We start from the raw sequence: 20,658 nt of genomic DNA, 5'->3' as shown, positions 1-20,658 counted from the left end.
AGTTTTCACGGTGACTCGGCCCTAGGTATCTGGGCGTGCCTGGGCTCGTTCAAGCCTGTTGCAACTCTGAGTTAAGACTCATGGGGTGGGTCTTTCAGGAGTGTTTTGCCTCTCTCTCTCTCTCTCTCTCTCTCTCTCTCTATCTCTCTGTGTGTGTGTGTGTGTGTGTGTGTGTGTGTGTGTGTGTGCCACATGTGTGCCTGGTGCCTGTAGAGGTCAGAAGATATCAGATCCAGTCCTGAAACTGGAGTCACAGTCACACTGTGTGCCACCATGTGGGTTTTGGGAACCAACCTGAATCCTCTGCAGGAACAGCCAATGCTTTTAGCCATTAAGTCCTCCCTCTAGCCTCAGCAAAGGTATTCTAAAAAGAGACATGTGTCCTGCCCTTTAGCTACTGGACTATTGGGACAATGGAGCCCAAGGAACTGGAACTTCTTCAGAAGTCTCATTAGCAGTGAAGGAAAAGGCTTCAGACTGTTGCTAGCACGAGGGGTTTTGTCTCATAGAACGAGAGTTTGTGACACCTTTTAGGACAGATCTGGAGCCAGGAAGCGAGGCGGTGATGTCTCGAGGGTGGGTGAGCCGCTCCTTAGCCAGGTCTGCTCAGGCATGTGTACCTCCTGCCCCAGATTTGAGAACAAGAATTCCTGAGATGAAGCATCCAAGGCTGTTAAGATTCCAAGGACCATGGAGAGTTTGGAATGTTTCCGACTCAGAGCCTAATTACGATGTCTCTTGGGCCACCATTAGCCCCTTAGGTAGTTATTCCTTACACCTAACAAGCTGACTACCGATTGAAAATCTTTTGGAATGTATTACTTAACAAAACTCTATTTTCTGCTAATTAAAGTGCTAAACTGCCATCAGATAGCACCCGAGGCCTGTCACCGAGACTCCTCCGCCTGCCTACCTGCCTCTGATGTTTCTACCCGTGTGCTTTTAAAATGTCTTGTTGCACACCTTTCTTTGTTCTGTTACCACAAAAGCCCCATGAATCGGCTTCCATGTTGGCACACAGACTTGAGATAACCTATGCCCGTGTTTCTGTGATATGGTCCCTTAATTTGGCTTCAGAATAACCTCTCTCTCGTCCACTATGAGTCAAGAGCCATGTATTGCATTGACAAAGTAAACCTGAACTTCATGTCAGATGAACTTGGGGGGGTCCCTGAGCCTAATTATACAATTATAAAATAATTAATATACAATAATTAGTATAAATGAATTAATATAAAATAACTTACATAAAAATAAATTATATATATATAAATATATATAAATAAATAAATTATATGGCTTCATAGAAACACCCTCTGGATTCCAGTTCTAGCTAGCTCCCCGAACACTGTGATTTCTCCCTTGAGGTCCACAGAAGTTTTGGCTTCTTGCTAGAAAGATCCCTAGTATAATGTTCTCAGTTCAGAGATACATACCTCTCACTTACTAATATTTTTTCCTCTTGTTTCAAATTTTACATTCCAAGTTTAGACTCCCAAATAGACAACCCTGTGAAGCAGGCAGAGAATCGCAATATTAACTCAGAAATTTTACCATGCGAGTGAGTGACACGCTCAAGGCTATGCAGGTCTTTTCTCTGTGCTATTTTCCTACTCGGGGTTAAGTGTATAAGAAACTTCTTTCCTGTCAGCCCAACAAGGACCTGTATTGCCTGAACTCTGTTAGGGTTTTATTGCTCTGAAGAGACACCTTGACCACAGCAACTCTTAAAGAAAACGTTTCATTGGGGCTGGCTTACAGTTCAGAGGTTCAGTCCAGCGTCATCGTGGCGGGAAGCATGGCGGCACGCAGGCAGACATGGTGCTGACAGTTTCATATCTAAATCCAAAGGCAGCAGGACGAGCGCGTGACACTGTGCCTGGCCTGAGAATCTCCAACAACAGAGGTTACCCCTAGTGACACACTTTCTCCAACAAGGCCACACCCACTCCAACAAGGCCACACCTCCTAACAATACCACTCTGTATGAGTCTCTGAGACAACTTTCTTTTTTTTTTTTTTTTTTTTTTTTTTCAGAGCTGGGGACCGAACCCAGGGCCTTGTGCTTGCTAGGCAAGCGCTCTACCACTGAGCTAAATCCCCAGCCCCAGACAACTTTCATTCCAATCACCACAACCTCCCATTCCCTCTCTGTGCAGGTCAGTCAATCACATCAGACTGGAAAGACTAGTTGATACCAACGGGATGAGACATAGAACCACCCACAGCTCAGGAAAGAAAGGGGCCGGTAAGTTCGTTAGCCCAGATTGGCTTCTTGTGTACCCTTTTGCAAAAACGGAAGTTGCCTTGCCAAGTTCCTTTTACTTTGTGTGTTCCTTTGCGTAGTGCGGAGATTATTCTTTTCCAGACAAAGTGGGCCCGTTACCCATATTGTTGGTATTCTGTCTAAGCTCCACCCCCACAGCTACCAGGCAACAGCCAGGTATGCTCCGCCCCACAGTTGCCTGGCAACAGTAGCTGTGCCTGACTACAAAGGGGGTTGCTTGCCCCCTCCTCTCCCTCTTACTCTCTCTTGCTTTTGCTCTTCTATTCTCGGCTTTTGTGCCCTCTTTGTCCCTGTCCCTTCTCTCTCCATCCGCCCTTTCCCCCACATGCCCGTGACCAGCCTTTGTTCTGAAAGAGCGTACCCCTAAACGGGGAGCCGCGTCTCTCGCTCCGATCGCGGGGTGGGGTGCCCCCAGGAATCACGAGTAGCCAGTCTTGATGTAACAGCAAGAGGTAGCTTTTATTAACGAGATCCCTATTAGCGGGATCCCGGGTCGATACGTATCCCACACAGGAGACAGAGGAATCGACCCCGAGCCTCCAAACTCAGGGGTTTATATAGGGGAGGTTAGGGGCATTCGCGCGGTTACACATGATTGGTCATTTCAAATGGTGCACAGTTACTTTCGGCATGAAATTACATCAGTAAGGAGTACGTGCTCTCTAGCAGCTCGGCAGGCAGGTAGGGTGGCTCATCTCACTCAGGGGGATGAAGGAAGGGGAGGGGGTGGCTACAGATGGTCAATGTCCTTGGGGCTGGTAGCTGGTTTGGCAAGTCCTATCTCTGGCTCTCCCTCAGGCACGTCCGGCCCTGCACATCCAGACTCTGACAATGAGTAACCTTTTTAAAACTCTAGTTCTACAGTTCCTTCCCAGCTTCTACTCTTCTTCTCTCATTAAAACCCTCCACATGGAACGATGTTGCTTTGGTGTGTTCTGTCTGGATGTGGGCCCTTCTGCCCCAACACATATAGTCTTGATTGCCTCTCTGGTGTGCATAGCCCAAAGAGACGTTGCTCCTTAACTTCTCGTGGCTGTCATCAACAGTTCCTAAAATCTCGAATGTTAGAAGAGACAGAAATTTGGTCTCTGGCAGTTCTGGCAACCTCGGGTCTGCAACCAGCATCATAGAGGTGACACAGTTTTCATGAGGTCTGGCTGTGCCTTCACCCTTCCCAGCTTCTGGCGGCTGCAGCATTCCCTGGCTTATAACTACATCAACCCAGTCTTCATGGCCAACATCTTAGAATCATTCACTCATCCATTCTAACCGTGTGTGTGTGTGTGTGTGTGTGTGTGTGTGTGTGTGTGTGCATTTGAGATTCCCCTCTTGCATTAAAAAGGACATTTCTGATTGCATTTAGTTAGGGCTACCTGGATAATCTGGGGGAATCTCCCCATTTCATGGGTCTTACATCTGCCTAATACCCCCTCAGTATCCTCTCTTCCTTTTTTTTCAAGCAAGTTAGCATTTCAGACTGCCAGGGATTATTGGGGGCCATTATTCAGCTTGTCATGGCATCCCTGCAAACCAAAGGACACTTTGAGAAGAGGCCACTGGTCTTTGTCTTTGATCTCCAAAGAGCTCTCTCTCTGTTCAGAAGTCAGAAGGCTGAATTTGGAAAGTCCAGACCTGCAGACACCTGGAGATGATCTTCCCTAGGTTACTGTTTACAGAGTTTACAGCCCCAGGAGATCTGACCTTCTATTGCCTGGCTCATATGCTGGCCCCCTGCTGTCAGCTCGCAGGTTCCCCACCCCCACCCCCACCCCCACCCCACTGCGCACACAGCCACCCCCAGCCTGGGCTTGCCCAGGGCTGCTAATGTAAGAACCGAACACAAGGTTCCAGGGCGATCTGGGGAGTGGGAGGGGGATAGAGGGGTTGCTACTCATCTGGCTGGGACAAAGAGCTTTGGTCTGGTCCCAGGCTGAAGGCTGCCAGCATCTCTTTGCCCTTTTCCGCAGAGCAGAATGCTCACAGAACTTCCCAGGGGAACTGATTCACAGTCTCCCACAGACTCCCAGCGCTGCCAAGACTGATAAGGGGCTGGAGCAAAGCTTTGCCACATCTTGTTAGAGCCAGCTGCAAGGTAGGACTCTATGAATGCAGGAACAGCGAGACCTTTGAAGTGCAAATTCCGAGCTACTGAAGGGTCTTGGTTTTATAAAAGGTGGTTCCCTTCCGGCCTCCGCTTGCAGGGGTGGGGGGAATCGCTTCTAGTCACACACCGCCTTAGAGTCAAATATTAGCAGAGGGTTTGTCTGAACGGATAAGATACATCTGAGAGAAAAGGAATCTTTTCCCTGTGGTGGCTGCTCGTGGCCAGATACTGACCAGCAGTTCTTCTCTGTCCGAAGTTTGAGGGCTTGGGGTCTTGGCTTTCCAGTACCCCATGTCCACTAGGATCTATGTTTAGAGACTTGATCCTCCTCACATCCAGGAACCCTGTAACTCCCACTGCTTCATTCTCGGCCCTTGCTTACTACTCTCCTCTTCAGTTACACAAATAGTCTATGCCTGTTTTGGAAAGGGCCAAGCACCCAGGAGAACAAGCCGTGTAGATGTAGTTGCTGGAAAAGATGAAGCACAGCTTCTTCCCTAAAGCCAGTTAGGTTTTAGCCCAGCGAAGTTCATTTTGGACATTTGACTTCCCAAACTAGTTATTTCGAGCTCCCAAGTCAGTGGCAATTTGTTACGGCAGCCTCAGGGAACTAGAACAGGTTTCCTGGCTTTTGTTTGTAGAAGCCAAATAGTTTATTATCTTCTAGCTTCTGACAAGATCCCTTGGCTCCAATATATCCTGGCTTCAGTGTGTCTCAGATATCGGTCTTCCTGTGTTTCAAGACCTTTATTGCTTTAATGCACTTTCCGCCCCCCATTCATTCACACGCACATGTGCACGCACACCACCCCCCCACACGCACACACACACAGACACACACACACATACACACACACACACACACACACACACACACACACACACACACACACACATGCACATCTCTGTACTCTGTAGTTCAGGCTGGCCTCAAGCTCACCATATAGCTGAGGCCGGTCTTGAACTCCTGCTCCTCTTGCCTCTGCCTCTCCAATACTAGGATTACAAGCACACATCACCATACCTCGACTTGACTTTCATTTCTTGGAAATGAAACCCACATTCTTTAGCTCAGAGCCCCAGTATATACTCACTCCAACTCCCATCTTTTTTATCCCGACAGTGGATGATGTAAGAACACCTCTAACCTCTATGCATGTATGTCCTATCTCCAATTGGGTTCCTGTGTTTGAGGTGCTGTCTTCGGTTTGTCTCTATACAGATGGTGCTTTAAGATGCAGGCCAAGTGCTAAGTGTCCCAAGGAGACCTCCTGTCCTCAGTCCATGCCCAGTGAAATGTCATTTGCTTTCTTTGAATATACCCGGCATCTCTCTTTTGGCATCTGTCTATTTTACCCAGCACCTGACATATTTTTGAATCGTTTATAGACTTTATAGTATTTAAATATTTTTGAATTACTTGTTCATTAGGCAACTGGGTGGAATGAAACCTGGACTGTGCACCACAGCAAGGCCTGCTTGCTGTTGATGTCATCCTTTGCAGATACCAATGACCCAAGGACTGATAGCAAAATCAGCTTCGGGAAAAGAGGACAGTCTGACTCCTTCGTCACTGTGATGTACCCTGAGAGACAGAGGAATAAATATTGGTGGTTTAAGAGAAAAGGACTTGAGGGTATCTGATGGCTTCAGATTCAAATGTGATGCTAGTTTGATTCAGATGTTGAAAATCCTCATGCCATATCACAGTCAGCCCCAGACAAAGAGGGGCAGCCTGGAAGCACTCACAGTCATCTTTTGATCCACCTTGCATCAGTGACCACTGTCTCTCAGCCCCTGATAAGCACAAGAAAGGATTTCACCTCCAAGAAATTCTGACTAAGAAGTCAGAGGAGAGAGAGCCTAGGACTTTGACATGATCTCATGCTCACTGCTCCTAAAAACAAACATAAAAACCCAAACAAACAAACAAAACAACAATATCGAAAAAACCCTCAAGGCTGTTTCCAAATTCAGAATTATTCAGAGCAAGCTCTGGTTGCTACCCCTGGTGGTTCTCATGGGAATCAATACCAAGTTTTTCACTATCACTTTTTGGCTGAAAAAACAAAAACAAAATCAAAGAGCAAAAACAAACAAATAAAAACAAAAAACAAAAACAAAAACAAAACCGAACCAAAAAAGCCCCCAAAAAACAAAAAACAAAACCCAAAAAACCACCCCTCTAAAAACACACACACCAAAAAAAACCAAAACCAAAAACGAAATAGGTCAGTTAATGGCTAGAACCAGGAATGGCTGCCTACTTCATTGTTTTAGTTATTCATTTAACACGTTATGGCTTGATTTCCCCTGACATGAATTGAGACTGTAATTTACAAACATGACCACTCAATTTATGATTGGCACAGACCTACACAACCACTGCAGCTGAAGAGCCACCAAAGACAAAAGTAAGTGAGTGTCCCCAGGTCACTTTAGTTACCTGATGGAGACCAAGTCATTGTGGGTGCTCTCTCGTGATAAGAAAGCCGAGTGCAGCTGAGGCAGGCAAAATGGGTCTGAGGTCTTTGTGGTGCCTTGGGTGGAACCCAGGGCTGTGTGTAAGCAAGGCCAGCACTCTACATTGAACTCACTTTCAGTCTCGATGGATGACTCCCTCAGACCAGAACTGGCGTCTTGTCTTAGCTGCTCTTGTATCCTGGGACAAGACCCAAACGATTAAAAGAAGTCTTATTCTCATGACCTTTCCCCTCATTCCCGCAGTGTTGGCTGTTCCCACTGGGGGGTTGGAAAAGCTAACAGGGGAGAGCGGAGCCAAGGCTCCAGGGTCATGATGCTGGTCATTCTTGAGCTGTCCATGCTAATTCCTGAGGGTTATTGGTACCTCCTAAATAAACAAGGCCCTTGGAAAAGCATAATCTAGATGGATGACCAAGAAGGGAAAGTCATTTTTCAGCCTCAACAGTGTTTATCTTTTGACTGTTGCTGTTAACCCTAAGAGTGGAAGCAGACTGTCCACTTCATGCTGACCGTCTAGTTAATGGCACTGTTACAATGAATGGAGGGCTCCCCTCTGCCCATCCCAAGCAGGCCATGTGGAGGAGGCAGAACCCTAGAAAAATACTGAGAGACCGTCTGAAGGTGCTTCTCTGCCCAGGTGTGGGAGTCAGAGGCCTTGTCTCATTCAGTCTGTGGAAACTTAGCTCAGATATTTTGTCCTGGTTCGGTAGTCACTACCTATTCTGAGCACCACTGTCTCGGGTAGAAGGTATAGGAAGGCAGAAATAGTGCTTATAGTCAGCAAGGGAAGGACAAACCAGTTTGAATATTTATTATTTTTCAACGAGGTTTTATTTTTATTTCTAGTTTTGTGTCTGTGTATGTCGGTTTGCATGCATGAACGCAGGTGCCTATAGGGACCAGAAGAGGGGTCCTGACCTTTCCTTGGAGCAATTGTGAGCTCCCTGATGTGTTTGACTCAAAAAACACTGCTCTCGCCTTACAAGGGAACTAGATGGTATATCTGGAGCCAGTTTGAGTGACCATGACCTAGGAAGACTGGCTTAGATTTCCCCAAACTTTATGTTCCAACGTGGAAGCCATTTTGTGAAATTGTACAGTTTTACAGAACAAAGAAAGTCATAGATCAAGGGGAGTTTAAAATACACTGGACAGAACATCAGACAGGCGGCTACAGGTGGCTTGTCCGTGGGCCTCAGATGCTATCTGATGACATTTTAGCTTTCAAGTTGGTGGGAGCTCATGGTCCCTAAAGTTAATAGGTTTGTTTCAAAAGACTTTAATCTATTATTATCACAGGATGGTAGTTCCGACACAGAATTGAGTAAGAAATGGCAGCTCAAGATGAGAGAACTGGCCTTCAGATCTGCAACATCCCAACCTCTTACATCTCTGCAGTTTACTCTCTGAGTACCAAGGCGTTACTTTCCCAGAATTCTCATTCACTCCTAAGCTGGAACCAGACTCTGCCTTCTACAAGGGCAGTACATGCCGGTGCCATCATCATTTCTTGTTTTTAGATCGAAGAAGTGGAGATCGGAATAGTGGAAAAAACGAGTCTGGAAGTGGACAGCCGTGAATGTTGCCCAATATTGTCAAATATATTATATGCCACCTAACAGTGGCTTAAAATGTCTAAAAAATTTCCTATGGCTGAAAAATTAGGAAATGGCTGCATTTGGAGGTAAATTTTCTATTTTGTATATTTTGCCATAATTTTCTTCAAAGGAAGAAACTTCGAGGAAGTGAGCCTGCTTATCTAAATGCTTCTATCCCTCCTAGAGCCTCCTTACCCCATTTTAGAGCCCCAAACATGCACCTAAGCCTTTGTTCCTGGGGTGTCTCTGGAGTGGCCCATCTTGCCTTTCCATGAAGATGAGAAGCAATGTGTCCCACTTCCCCAGCAGTTTTCGATTAGCCCACCGTCCTTTGTTACTTGTAGAAGTGGATCCCGCAGGGCAGAGCCAGGCTAGGGAAAGCTTTTTGTATTTCTGGCCGGGACTCACTGCACTCTGCCACATTTGTGTCAGTAAGTCCTCAGATATCAGCTGACTAGATCCTCAAGATCGCAAGACACTCAAGCATTGCCTGTCAATTGTCACTGTCCTTGTGACTTCTCCTGTCTCTGAGAAAGATCAGACCCTATGATCACCTCTTCAGAGAACCCCTCAGACATTGGCAGAGACTCATATATAAATCCTTTCACACACACACACACACACACACACACACACACACACACACACACACACACATTTGTGGAAGATATACACACATATTTATGCATACGTGTATGTATATGTAAATGTAAGTGTATGTGTATATGTAAATGTATATGCATATGTGTGTATATATATAAGTATATACATAAATGTATATGTATACCTGTGATGGTTTGCATATGCTTGGCCCAGGGAGTGGCACTATTAGAAGGTGTGGCCTTGTTGGAGGAAGAGTGTCACTGTGGAGTGGGCTTGGAGACCCTCCTCCTATCTACCTGAGGATGCTCAGTCTGTCCCTGGCTTCCTCCAAATAAAGATATAAAACTCTGAGCTCCTCTTGCACCATGCCTGTCTGGACGCTGCCATGCTCCCACCTTGATGATAATGGACTGAACCTCTGAACCTACAAGCCAGCCCCAATTAAATGTTGTCCTTTATAAAACTTACCTTGGTCACAGTGTCTGTTCACAGCAATAAGACCCTAAGACAATAACTCTTCCACCAATCGCTATTTCTGACCTGGACTTAGACTGACTTATTTTAGTTTTCCAGGCAGAGGTTTGTAGTTTCAGGCATTTTAGACCAATTCACATTTTGTACCTATATATTCTGCCTGGGAATTACTTATGGAAGCTGAGTCACCTCCCTCTTTGCCGAAGCCTGAGAGGCCGGTTGCCGAGAGCGAGGCTTTTCTCATTCTTCAGAGTCACCCACAGGAATACCACAGCAGCACTCGTCAGTGGGGAAGATTCAGTCCTTCCAAGTCACGAAATGCAGGGGGATACTTTGTGTTTGACTGAGGATTTATGACTACCTAGGGGTTATATTTCCAGAAACCATATTCTGAATGCTCTCTGCCCTGCAGTGAGGATGACTTCTTTATTCACATCAAAAAAAAATGACAGCAAGTAAAGGGCAAGGATAAAAAAAAAAAAAACCACTTCTATGCAGAATGGAAACTTATTCAAATAGGACCTTTGGAGCATTCCCTTCCACTGTGCACACCGGGAGATATTTTGCAGGTGATACGGACACCCTGCAATGTTTCCCAGTCCGTAATCTTTTATCTGTAGCTTTAGAAGAACAAAGTGGGTGCCATATGGAAGGAGGGGTCAACAGAAGCAGCGTGTAGATTATTTAACCAATTCTACCCATGGATACCCATGTCTGGGTTCCGAATAGAAATTGCTACTGAAGCAATTAAGAGCAGGAGAGATGGACGGGCAGCAAGGCAGAACCGTAGAACTGAATCGCATCCCTCAGCAAAATCAACGCTCTTGAGAGAAACCACGGAGGTAGACGTCTAAGTTACCTTTCTATCGCTGCGAAGAGATACCATGACCATGGCAACTTAGAAAAGAAATCATTTATTTGGGGCCTTGTTTACAGTTTCAGAGGGTGACTCCACGTCCACTATATAAGGGAACATGGTAGCAGGCAGGCTGGCATGGTGCCCGAGCAGTAGCTGAGATCTTACACGTCGAGACATCAACCAGGAAGTAGGGAGATCAAGATAGGTTGGTTTGGACACGCCTCCTCCAGCAAGGCCACACCTCCTAATCTTTCCCTAACCAGTTCCACGAATCTGGGACCAAGTATTCATTCAAATATATGAGTCTATGGAGGCCATTTTCATTCAAATCACCACAGTAAATTTTTATTATGAAGTCACGGGTGGTATAGGTTAAAATTGTGCCCCTCCTCTGATGTCCCACAGTACCTCAGAATATGAGTGCACTTGGAAATAGTGAAAATGAGGTCATTCTGGAACAGGCTATGTCCCAACCAGGAGCATAGGAATCCTTATAAATGACGAAACCTAGGGCTGAAGAGATGGCTCTGAGGGTAAGAGTTCTTGCTTTTGCACAGGACTATAGTTCAGTTCCCAGCATCCATGTTGGACATTTCCGACCACCTATAACTTCAGGTCCAGGGGATCTGACACCCTCTTCTGGTCACTGTAGGCATGTACTTGAGTAAAAACAAACTCTGATACAGAGAGACATGTCTGAGCAGTGGAGAGAAAAGACAGTGTGAGGACAGAGTCAATGCCATTTTCGAGTACCACCAGAGGCCAACAGCAACCACCAGGAGCTGGGAGAGATGGGTGGAGCACAGAGACCTGCTCACAGCTCTCTGAAGGAACTTAGCCTAGGCACTTCCTCATCTAGTTTTCAGAGGCGTGAAACAGTAGATGAGTATTGTTTAATTGTAAGGCACTCACTGTAATTGCGTCATACAGTTGAAGCACACAGACGCTGTGTTCAGACAGAAGGCATTCAGTACAGAGCCTTGTGTGACGAACGGAAAGATGTGTCTCTCAGCCTCCCTAGTGCTGACCCTTTAATCCAGTTCCTCAGGGTGGGGCGACTCCCAACTGTAACATTACTCTGTTGCGACTTCGTAACTGTGATTTTGCTACCTTTATGAGTTTGAATGTAAATAGCTGGTATGTAGGACACCTGACATGTGACCTCCAAAGGGGCTGTGAGCCACGGGGTTGAGAACCCTGTTGCAGGGACAGGCAGTGTAACAGCTAAAGCTACCACTTAGTTTTTAAGTTTAATGTTTATTCTTTATACCTTGACTTCTATAACATGTTCGTATAGATGGCTCGTGTGTGTGTGTGTGTGTGTGTGTGTGTGATTTTTATAGAGAGACTTCAGTCTCTATCTCTGATTCCTTTGCTTAGGATTCCTCACATCAGCCCTTGAAAACCCCCCAAAGACTTAAAAATATTTGCATGTCACCTCTGTCACCTCAGAACGTCACAACCAAGGTTTCGTAAGCCACACTCCATCTTGGACCTTCAGATCTCTCTCCACTTTCTTACCCAAGTTACAGGGTTCCGGGCACTGTTCCTTCATCCGAGAAGGGCGTTGTAGCTGCTTCGCTCACATGGGCGGACTGGGAAGGGGCTGCTGTGTTTCTGAGGATTCACGTCGCGGGACCAGGCAGCAGGAACCTTTTGTTCTGTTTGCACATCACATGTGCTCTCAGGAAAGACACCAATAATTCCTCTGCTTACTCAGTGCCTGGTCCCCAAGTGCACTGGCGGTTTGCACTTAGAGGGTTTTGTATTTTCTACTTCATTGTTTTTCTCCCAGAGCTGAGGACCGAACCCAGGGCCTTGAGCTTGCTTGCTAGGCAAACGCTCTACCACTGAGCTAAATCCCAACCCCATATTTTCTACCTCTCATCTGACCTTCTGTACCTCCGAAGTGTCATTTCTTTCTACATTACTATGAATTTCCATGTAAATAATTAGAATCAAAGATGTTACGTTCATTAGCTTGTCCTGCATGCACACTTGTCCACTGATGCTGACAGACCTGCTACTGTGTTCACACTGGTAAAGCATGAACAATATGGAGCCCGTGCAAAGACACGGCAGATGCCTCTGAAATGATGAGCTCCAAGGTTCCTCATGATCGACTCAGCCCAGTGCCACCTCAAACTGAGTCACAAAAGAGCTGATTAAATGTCTTTATAATTTATTTTTAGTTTATGCGTATTGGTGTTTTTGCCTGCCTGTATGTGAGGGTGTTGGGTCCCCTGGAACTGGAGTTGCAGACAGTTGTGAGCTGCCATGTGGATTATAAACCCAGGACCTCTGGAAGAATAGTCAGTGCTCTTAACTCCTGGGCCATCTCTCCAGGTCCTAAATTTAATAATAATAATAATAAATTATATAAATAAATTATTTAATAAATAATATAATTATTTAATTATTATTATAGTAAAGTCTATCTATCTATCTATCTATCTATCTATCTATCTATCTATCTATCTATCTATCTATCTATGAACTCTAGCATACAGAGATCATAGGACAACCTGTGGGAGTCTGTTATCTCCTGGAAGAGTCAGACTCAAGCTAGCTACTACCAGTTTCATGAGATCAGCTGATGGGACTCAGGGATTGTGTATATCCCCTCTTAGAACAAAGGGACCTGGGAAGTCTTGGACCCTCACCTCAGTATCTAGCCACTCCTTCCAGCCATTTGTAGGCAATTTTGCTTTAACTGTAGGTGGCTTCTGCAATTTGGACGGGTCTACTGCGCTCAAGCTGGGGAAGACTAGAGAAAGGGGCCTCTGTGTCTGAGGATATAGGGAAGCCATTGTCCATGCTGAGTGAAGACTTCCCAGGCATCCCTTCGAGCCCCGTAAGTAAACCTCTTCCCCCAGGAGGAACTTCGGCAGAACTGTTCTCTGGTTTGTAGGAGGAGGGGTAGATTTTGGTCATCTCCTCCTGGGAATGAGTTTTCACGTCTCTTTCCAATGTGTGGATTAGACAGGTTGAATTCAGTTCACTAGCTATGGCAGCCAACGCCACCACCCTTTGAATTATCTCCTCGTCCCACGCTGGCTTATCTAAAAGCAGGGTAAAGTGATTCTTCCCTAAGTAGTCACCCGGGGAGAGGCATTTGAGTAGAAAGTACCATCTTCCAGGCATCAATGGTGACCACTTCCCTTTGTTCTGCCCCCCTCTCTGTCACAACATGAAGTGAGCAAGTGACAAAGAGCAAGTCCACAATGGCCGCTCCAACTCCTCAAACCTTTCCCTTACACCTGTCTGCCGTCTTCTTCACACTTGGCCTTGGGCTTACAACATTACCATCTGGACTGGTTCATTTAACCTTTCATAGAGATTTCCAGAAATCCTTTCCCTCCTACATAAGCCAGTGGTTTTCCAAGACCTTTGAAGCTCACAACATGCTTATGTATTTATCATTGCATAACTGTGCAATTGTGTGTGTGTGTGTGTGTGTGTGTGTGTGTGTGTGTGTGTGCATGCCCATATGCTCACTCATGCACATGCTAGGGATCCAACCATGACCGCATACACGCTAACCTGTACTTTACTGTTGATCAGCCTCCTCGGCCCCAAGAGTTTTAAAAGTTGTATCCAATTGAGTTAGTTGTTTTGTTTGTGTGTGCGGCGGGAGGAGGTGCTGTAACAGAATGCTTGAGACTGAGGGTTTTTCTTTTAGAAAATGAACAGAAATTTATTTCTTATGCATAGTACTGAAGGGTGGGACATCCAAGATGGAGGGGCTAGCACCTGGTAAGGGCTTTCTTGTTCTATCATTCTTCAGTGGGAGATAAAGGAGAGAAGATGGATGATGGAGAAATAAAGAAAAACTGGGGGAGAGATCACCAGAGTCTCTGTAACCACTGCGTCCAGCAGAGTAATGAGACTACGGGGGCAAGAAGGCAGCTCGCTTTAAAGTGACTCAGTAGCTGGTGTTGGCTCAAATTTCAGGAATCTGACCCCAAGTAGCTTATTTTTAGGCATATTTAAGCACAATTTGCTGAAAACTTCCCTGGAGATAATTAACTCAATCCCATGTGCTCAATATAGCTTAAGATGTGACGACAGCAAAACTCTTTGTAAAGTACATGTGACATATTTCATAAAGACGGGTTCTACAGTTCACTGTAGAAGTCTGGGGGCATGGTGGATGAGGCATAGTCTGGGCTACAGATAGCACGAAGGTCACGGGCTATGAACCACATCTGCTCCCAGCCTTCTGGGTGGAAAGCAGGTTATGTATCCTTCCTTTGAAGGGACAGCCCTGAGTGTTCAACCTTCTTGGTTCTCTGGTGCTTAGCTGAGCACAAGGACCTCTGCGTGCGCCTCCGATGATGGATTCACTTCTGTGATGATGGTTTCGTTCAGTTCACGATGTCACGGTCTATCTTGGCCTGATGACTGTTAGCGTTAAGATATTCTGTGTCATCTGCTCACTCTTAATTGTGTTTGGACTCAAGGCATCAAGCAAACTGAGCAGGTGCTTTCTAAATCGCTAAACTTCCTGCCCAACTCCGCCCCACCTTTCAGTGCTTTTCCGGTGGGACTTGATTTAAGCCTGAATTTAGAGGAGTTAAGTATTCAAGCAATAAGACCAATCCATTAAAAACCAACAATGAGGGTTTTATGAATAATTCATGTAATATACATCTTAGTACAACTGTATTATGTATTATTATAATTTGTGAATTGAGCAATATGCAGAAGAAGTGTGTATAGCTTGAGATGGTCATACATCCCCATGTGTGCCCATAGATCCAAGCAATTTGTTAGTAATAGGTTTTTTGTTGTATGAGATTTATCAGTGATATTTTCTAGGGATTTTTTTTATTTTATGTGTATGAGTGTTTTGCATTTGTGCATGTGCACCCTGTGTGTGCCCGGTGCCCGTGAAGGCTAGAAGAGGACATTGGGTCCTCAGAGTTACAGGTGGCTGCGAGGTAACATTCTTGTTTTAGTTTCACCAAATAGGTTCAAAATGCACCAAAACTTTGCTCACAGGGATTTTCCATAGGGTTTTACCCTGCACCCCGCTGCATTGATATTGGGCATCTCATTTTGAAAATTAAAGATGGAGGTCAAAAGCTGTTGGGAGAGCTATAAAATTATTTTTTAAACTATTATTTTATTGTTATGCGTACGTGTGCTTTACTTGCATCTATGTTTGTGTACCGTGTGCCGGCCTGGTGTCTCTGGAGGGCAGAGGAGGGTGTTAGGTCCCATGGAACTGAACTTACTGATGGTTGTGAGCCACCATGTGCATGCTGGGAATTGAACCCAGGTCCTCTGGAAGAGCAGCCAGTGCTCTTAACTGCTGAGTCAGCTGTGCTGCCTCCAGAGTTCTTTAATACTTTAAAGCATTGCTTATTTTTCAGGTTAACTAAATGCATATAATTATGGTGTGCACCGTCATATTTTAAATTATGGGCTTAACATGTGTACCATCTCGCATAAGTCCTCTGGCGCTGCTGATTCCGTCTGCACGGCCCCCATCACGCTAGCCTGAGGAAGTAGGCAGTCGGAATCAGTAGACAGTCGGAAACACTCAGCACAGCATCCGTGTCTCCTGATGAATTGCACACGACCGGGGCCATCTCTGTATGTCACTTCGAGTCACCAAATCCTCTTCTCCTGCTGTCCTGGCTTCAGTGGAGCCAGGAAATGACATCACAAAGAAGTTCCTAAGCAAATCAGAGTCATTGGCTAGGGTTTCTATTTGGCCAGTTAGGAAAACCAATGATGTTAAAGGCACCACTTTGCAGGGCTAATAAGGTAACGCTCTGGGCTTTTTGTTTGTTTGTGTTTGTTTTATTTTTCCTAATTATCCTTCAACGAAGATCAAACAAACACCCCGGAGCTCTCCATTTCAGAGTTTTGGAAACCTTACATTACAAATATCATTGAGGCTTTTGCAAGTTTTATTCTTCTGTTAAAAGTGGGGAAAAAAAAGCAACAACAACAAAAATGCTCAGAATCAGTTATTGTATTTTATTTTCCTTCACTGAGAAATGTGTCTACACTGGCCGGCCTTTGAGTGCTATGTGAGGAGATCGAAAAGTCACTTGGTGAGCATCTGTGCTGGTGTGAGTTGGTAGAGGTAATCGGCTGTAAACGTGTCACATCTCATAAATTGCCCGTAACGAAGTGACACCATGGGGGATGGATGGTCCAGGCTCTTTGCCACAGGCATCGCTGGGTGATGCTGCTCGGGGCTGCCTCAGTGTGGATGACTCTTAGGAGTCAGGCCATGTGCCAACAGAGAGGGAGGCATCAACCCAAGAGGGTACACACCACTGATCTGCAGCCCCACTGTGTCCCTTCTAGATCTATCCATAGCTACTGCTTGGGTCATAGTGCTTTCTAAGAGTAAGAAGCAATTTCAGTGGCAAATCTCTGTCTTCCAACTCTTGGCTGTCACTGTCCTGGCGTGCCATCTGTGTTATATCCCATTAGATTCCGGGGATGAGGCACGACACCTGCCACACATGGGTATTGGAGCAGAAATATGACACTTTAAGCCAAAGCAATGGGACAGAAATAAACCAAGACAAGACCTTTCTAGGAAACTCCTGACTAAACCAATTCCATGGGGGTGTTTGCTCAGCTGCAAATAGAAACAAGACCAGGGAGAGCCTGGGAACCAGGGAAGGCAAAGCCTGGTAGGGCTGGTCTGGGAGGCAGGATCGGGAGTGATGGTGGCTGGTTAGGGCCAGTTTCCTTGACTTGCATTTCCTAGTGTGTGTTCTTTAGAACATCAATCCTATTTATTCCTCTAAGAACAAAAGCTCCTGTGATTAATTCCTTTCTTGGATAAGCTCGATCTTTAAATAGTTTTCTATGTTGAAATAATTACAGATTCACAGAAGATTGCAAAAGAGTGTGGGTAGAATCATATATCTTCCTCCCAGATTCTCTCATAAGACATTTCTGTAGCATACAACATCCATCAGAAAACTGACATTATTGTTTTGTTAAATGCTCTAGAAACTTAGGGAGTTTCCACAATTTTTTTTACATACATTCATGTATGTGTGTGCAGTTCTAGTCCCTTTACCCCATGCATAGATTCATCCAACCTGGACACAAGCAAGACACAGCGTTAGTCTTGATCCACAAAGGGATTCCCTTTCCTCTCCCTTCAATGTTCTCTTCATGCCATCCCCTGGACATGACTGGTTTGTGGTCCTGCTTTATAACTTTGTCATTTGGAGAATACTGTTTAGAAATGGAATTATATAACACGTAACCTTACGAGTTCAGCTTTTTATCCCTCTGAGTACAGTCTATTTCAGGTTGTTGTGGGTTGTCCCATATATTGGGAATTTGTTTCTTTGTATGGCTGAGTAGTATTACACAGTCTGGATATATAGTAAGGCAGTTGCTTCCGAATCGGAACGTTCTTTCCAGAGGGATTGCAAAGGTCATGAGCCTTGAAGGTCAACACAGTCTCTGGGAGAGACTAGGCATTTGGAAGAGTCTCGAGAGCCTTTCTGTAACGGTATAGGAAGTAACTAATCACTAAGGAAGGCTACTGTGGCCAGCCCAAATGGCAGAGTGAAGAGAGAGAAAGACAAACAGTTGAGCTACCACTAAGCTGTGCTGAGAGCTGTGAAGTTGCAGCTTTAGAGTCCGCAGTCGATGGTGCAGGAGCCTATCAGTCTTCCCTGTTCACTGTATAGCTCTTCATCTACAATCCTGTAAGTATTCTCCACAAAGACACATTGACTCACCAAGTTGTGCGGGGACACACTACTACTGAGGTCTCGGTCTACCATGTCTGGATAGCTCCTCTTACCTCATCTCAAAGTGCAGGACTCGCTTTTCCAGCAGGGTTTCCCCTTCTCTGACCTTACCTGGGGAGCCTGACCCCCAACTGAAGAAAGTCCTGTAGCCTCGGCAAACCTACAAGTCAACCTTCTCTTTCCTGATGAGAACCCACCCAGCAAGTACCCGGGATTCCTCCCCATACAGATGAGGCATTCTCAGTACTTTAAGCTCCAGGCAATGATTTTGCAATCACCCTGAAACTCCTTCCTACTCTCTGTTCATTTACAGCACTTGTCCCAGCCAGACCCAGATCCTGCAGACCCCCCTGGTCTGGACTCCACTTCATCCTTTCAGCCAGGGGTACAGCTGCATCTGGACAACCTGAGAGGGGGTAAATGGGGGATGTGGAACTCCAGTTGGTCCTCAGCATACATACCACAAGTTGGACTTCGTTACAATCATTGCTTTGGTTTGTCATGGGTTCTCCTTCTGGGGTAAGTAGGTGTGTGTGTGTGTGTGTGTGTGTGTGTGTGTGTGTGTGTGTGTGTGTGTGTGTGTGTGATATTTTCCCAGTTTTCAGCTGAACAGAGGTCTATAGTTATTCATAGGAATATAAACTTTAGCTGTCCTGGGGAAGATGCCCAAGGGTAATTGCTTGAATAACTCTTGGATGCTGGTGATGCGTTTGATATTTGGCTTTATGAGACCGTAGCGTGCCATTTCACATTCCTATTAGAGATGTATGAATGTTAAAAGTTGTTTTACCAGGTACGAACTGACATCACATTGTAGACTGAATGTGTCTGTGTGAGAATATGCATATTTGCGTGTGTAAATGTAGCTTGCCAGCATGTGAGGGGAGGTCAGAGGACAACCTTGGGTGTCTGTCCTGTCTTCTAACTTGCTTGAGACAGGTTCTCTTTGGTAGATTTCCACTTCATATGACGGGCTAGCTGGCCTGGGAGCTTTCAAGAATTTTCCTATTACTCTCTTTCTTGTCCCCATAGAAACACTTGGGTGATAGATTCTTATACTACGAAATCTGTTTTTAATGACTCTGGGGATTTGAACTCAAGTTATGAAGCTTGCATAGCCATCATTTTACCCGAGTTCCCATTTCCGGAGCCCTACATGTGTCTTCCCAATAGTCAACGGTGATGAAGGTATTTTAATGCTTATATTTTTTTTGTCTGTATCTTCTCTTTGATGGTGCATCTGTCCATATCACCCTTTGGTCACTTTATAACTAGATTTTTCAGTTTTGCTTTTAAAAGTTGTTTAACTGTGTGTGTGTGTGTGTGTGTGTGTGTGTGTACCAGAGTAAAGGTACCTGAAGACACCAGAAGAAGGCACAGAACTTCCTGGAACTGGAATCATAGGTGGTTGTCAGCCATCCATTATGGGTGTTGGGAGCCGAAGTCAGTTCTTCTGCAAGAGCAATATGGACTCCTAAGTGCTGGGCCATCTCTCTAGCTCCGTGTTTTTGCTGCTGAGAATGTGCTGTGTTTGCCTTCCCTTGAGCCCCTCTCTTTGGAGAGGGAGAGCAGGCTTTCTACACAGTGCTGGTGGTCACCCTATAGGTGAAGCTGGCCTCAAACTTGTAGAGATCTTCCTGCTTCTGCCTCCCCAGTGCTGGGATAAAAGGCATGCACCACCACCACTCCCAGGCTTGGTGAGTTTTAAACCTTCTTTTTTTAAGCTCTAGACTCTGCTAGGTGTGTCTAACCTGTAGTCCTCCCCCCAGTCCCCCCAGAACGCTATGAAAGGGAATCAACCCCGAATCCTAACTTATTTAAAGTCTTAGGAAGTGCGTGCGTGCGTGCGTGTGTGTGTGTGTGTGTGTGTGTGTGTGTGTGTGTGTGTTTCTTTCTTTTTGTTATTACTTCCTTTTCCTTTTCTTTTCCATTCCTTTTTTGTTATCTCGGTTGTTTGGTTCTCAAGCGTGGACTCGTAGATGGCGACCTTGTGTTCCAGTGTCAAAGGTTGGACACGCCTGTCAGCCCTTTGTCAGTCACAGGATGACAGACATTTCCTCTGAGGCTGGAGCTTGTCTCTTCATTTGCTTAACTGGGTCTTTCATAGCACGAAAGTTTTTCACTTTGATGAAATCCAATTTATTTTGTTCTTTCATGCCTTGCCCTTTGGTGTCGTGTTTAATAACCTTTCTCCCAACCCGCAGGCCTGAATCTTTTATGTTTTCTTCTCAAAGTTTGCTGGCTCTACTCTTACATTTAAATCTGTTTAAATTGAACACACCCTTCTAGTTCTACATTTAAATCCATAATCCGTTTTGAATTAGTTTCTGTATAAGGCATGAGAGGTCGCGGTTCGTTCTCAATGCCTTTTCATATATTAAGGCTAATTAAAGTTCTATAATTAAAGGCATTTATTTTTAAGTTTAACAAAAGTTGTGGAATGTGTTCATCTATTCATACAATGCTTTCTGCATCTAGGGCATAGCTTGGGTCCTGCGTGTAGG

The 20,658-nt window shown here is 45.3% G+C and overlaps 1 protein-coding gene and 1 long non-coding RNA gene across 2 annotated transcripts in view; both read right to left on the bottom strand.

The window, feature by feature from the left end:
* Positions 1–2,389, bottom strand: part of LOC102553697 (uncharacterized) — a 30,781-nt gene extending 28,392 nt beyond the window's left edge. The window contains exons 1-2 of one of the 2 annotated variants that reach the window (XR_015640397.1): positions 1,760–1,846; positions 1,437–1,509 (exon numbers count right to left, since the gene is read on the bottom strand). This is a non-coding gene — a long non-coding RNA (uncharacterized LOC102553697). Of the gene's footprint in view, positions 1–1,436; positions 1,510–1,759 lie in introns of both variants that reach the window. The other variant, XR_015640396.1, reaches the window with a different exon arrangement.
* Erich1 (glutamate-rich 1) overlaps positions 1–20,658 on the bottom strand; it is a gene marked incomplete at its 5' end in the record, with an annotated part of 52,793,804 nt that overhangs the window by 18,497,833 nt on the left and 34,275,313 nt on the right.

Source organism: Rattus norvegicus, chromosome 16, assembly GCF_021556685.1.
Source record: "Rattus norvegicus strain SHRSP/BbbUtx chromosome 16, alternate assembly SHRSP_T2T, whole genome shotgun sequence".
Taxonomy (NCBI): domain Eukaryota; kingdom Metazoa; phylum Chordata; class Mammalia; order Rodentia; family Muridae; genus Rattus; species Rattus norvegicus.
Note: the sequence above shows the minus strand (reverse complement) of the source record. Positions and strands in the feature narration are given on the sequence as shown.